The sequence below is a fragment of the Suricata suricatta genome, chromosome 8 (assembly GCF_006229205.1).
Source record: "Suricata suricatta isolate VVHF042 chromosome 8, meerkat_22Aug2017_6uvM2_HiC, whole genome shotgun sequence".
Taxonomy (NCBI): Eukaryota; Metazoa; Chordata; class Mammalia; order Carnivora; family Herpestidae; genus Suricata; species Suricata suricatta.
This window is the reverse complement of record NC_043707.1, coordinates 34,875,118-34,878,185: the sequence shown is the minus strand read 5'-3', so window position 1 is coordinate 34,878,185 and position 3,068 is coordinate 34,875,118.

The window sequence follows — 3,068 nt, the reverse complement described above, 5'->3', positions numbered from 1 at the left end:
GGGTAAGAGTCTGGGTGTCACAGGATCTAAAAGGTTGACAATGTTCACTCTTGCAAGCTGTTTCTTGCTCCTTTTCCCAGTGCCTGCCATCTGGAGCAGGTCCTCCCTGCCCTGTAGACCTGGACAGAGTGTGAGAAGAAGTCAGCGTCCAGTATTTTGGTTCTTCCATGATCTTTTATTGGCCCCTTGCTTGTGCTGTCTGTTGAAGCTGTCATTGTATCTGGCTTGCTGTTGGAGGAAGGAATGGTGTGGGTGTCTGGACGTGGCAGGGTCACCGAGAGGCAGCCCTGCCGGTTCCTAGTGTTCTCACCACTTCTTGCTCCTCAGGAACCGATTCATAGCTCTGTCCGTCTGGCCTTACTTTGATATTAAGTTCAGCCAGAGGGGCCTAGAAATACGTAACATACCTCTTGTCGTCAAACAGACCTGGCATCAAAAAGCGAGAAGCCACCTCACATGACCCAGAAGAAAGAATCTTGGAGGTTGTCTGTAAATCTCTTACTGTTAAAAAGAAAAAAAAACGTGGTAAAATACACCACACGAATTTTACCATCTTATGCATCAGAAGTACACGATTCGGTGCACTAAGTTCATTCCCATTACTGTGCAGGCACCACTGTCCTCTGTGTTCAAAACTTCTTTCTCCTGCAAAACTGAAACTCTGTCCCCATTACCTCCCAGCCCCTGGCACACACCCCTCTATGGTCTGTATCTAAGAACTTGATGACCCTGGGGACCTTATTTAAGGGGAATTGAACAACACTTGTGTATTTGTGACCGGCTGACTTCTCTTAGCAGAGTACCCTCAAGATTCATCCTTCGGTAGCAGGTGTCAGAATTTCCTTCCTTTTTTTAAAAAAACAAACTAGAAAAAATGTTATTTTTTATTTATTTTTGAGAGAGAGAGAGAGAGAGAGAGAGAGAGAGAGAGAGAGCGAGCGCAAGTGGGGGAGGGGCAGAGAGAGGGAGACACCATCAGAAGCAGGCTCCAAGCTCCAAGCTGTCAGCACAGAGCCCACATTGGGGCTTGGACGCACTAACCGCAGGATGGTGACCTGAGCCCCCCAGGTGCTCCTCCTTGGCTTCTCAGGCTGAGTGATGATATTCCATTGGCTATGTGGTCCACAAATGTGGGTGGACCTTTGCTTCCCACCTTTTGGCGACTGTGAATAATTCTGCTACGAACATGGATGTACACACATCTTTTCAAGAATCTGCTTTGAATTCTTGGGGGCTTCTACCCAGAAATCGAATTGCTGGATCATATGGTCATTTTACGTTTCATGTTTTCAGGGCCTGCCATAGTGTTTCCTGCAGCAGCTGCACCATTTTACCTTCTCACCATCAGTGTGTATGTAAATGTCTTTGTATTGGATAAATATTGCCCAAATCCCCCAAATCCATCTCCTTCCTTCAACACCCCCCTCCCTTGCCTGAGCTACCAGCTTCCTTGCTGGCCTTCCACAGTCACTGACCCCTTTCTGATTCGGGCTCCACACACCATCCAGTGATTCTATATCAAATATGTGGGTCCACATGCCGCCCTTCTGCAGTGGTTTCCAAGGCTGGTGTGAAAGGACCTAAATCCTGACCTGACCACATGACCCTTTTTTAGGTTTTGGCCTAAGTGGGCTCACCTGATGTGGGCACTCTCTCTTCCATCCCCAGGGACCTGCCAATCTTTCAAAGGTACTGGAATGCCTTGCCCCAGACTCCCCCCCCACCCCCTGAAATTATCCTTGGACTTCAGATCAAGTGTCATGCCTTAGGGAAGAGATCCCTGACCCTGTTTATACTGTCCTCTTCCCTTTGCCAAGTATGTTTTCTTGTGGCAGCTTTTCATAAAAATGTGTTACTCTCCCCTCACCTCAACAAAAGCTTTCCTATCTCCATTTGTACCTATGTATTTGCTCAGGTGACAATTGGTTTAATATTTCCTGCAGGTCCAGGCTGGAAAGTGAGCTAAACAGGCAGGCTTCTTGCCCTGGAAGAGGCCCCGTCTCCCTGCACACTCTCTGTCCCCACCCAGCAATGCCTCACAGGGCTTTTGATGGTAGGGATTTTATGCTTATTAGTATATGCATTTGACCCACGTCTGTGTCTCCCACTGAACTGTGAGCTCCGCCAGCGAGGGTCTGTGTTCTCACACTTGACCATTATTACTTTTTCTCCCCCAAATCATGCAGTGAGGGTTCCCACATTTGGGGAAGTCATGGGGTGAGCCTCGTCCTGGGAAAGCTGGCTTCGTGATCAGGGTCTCCCGCCTGCCAGGCGGGTATCTGGTAATTATTAAATGATGGAAATGTGGGACCATCGCAGTCTTTCTTAGAGGACCTGGCTGGATTAGGAAGGCATGTAATGGTCCTTCCCAGTGCTAGAGGAGTTCTAGAGGGTCCGACCCCCAGTGCCCCACTGGCCAGGCATGTTCCTCCCAGGTGAGCCCGTGAACAGCTTGAAGGGCAGGCTGTGTCTGCCTTCTTGAAGCCGGTGCCTAGCCTGGGTCCCGAAATATTTGATATAGCTGTCTGTTGAGTGAATACATGACCCCCAAAAGAAACACAAGACATCAGGGATCACAGCGTCTTTAGGCAAACTTCAGTTGCAGGATGAAAACCCTTAATTTCGGGGTTTAAGTGTGATGGAAGTTTAGGCTAGCCAGATGGAGCGGCTGGGCCCCAGAGACTGCTGAGGTCATTTGTCCCTTTGCCCAGTGACCCAGGAGCAAAACTCTCCAGCTAGACTTTTGGGGGTTCCCCCTCTAGGTCCTCCCACCCCAAGCGAGGATGGGGACGTGGGGAGGGCAGCGGCCCCCCACCTTCCCGATCCCCCCACCCCACTCCACCCCACTCCACCCCACTCCATCCAAGGACAGATGCTGGGGGACGGCAGCGGTCCCCCCATTCCCGGTCCGCCCACCCCAGAAAGGGAGGACATTTTCCCCTCCTCCCCTGTACCCTCAGACTCCAGGACGGGAGCGCGAGGAAGGCAGCGATACCCCGCCAGGCCTTCCACCCCACCCCACCCGAGGACTGGGGCTGGGAGAGGGCAGCGCGCCGCCGCCGTGGACA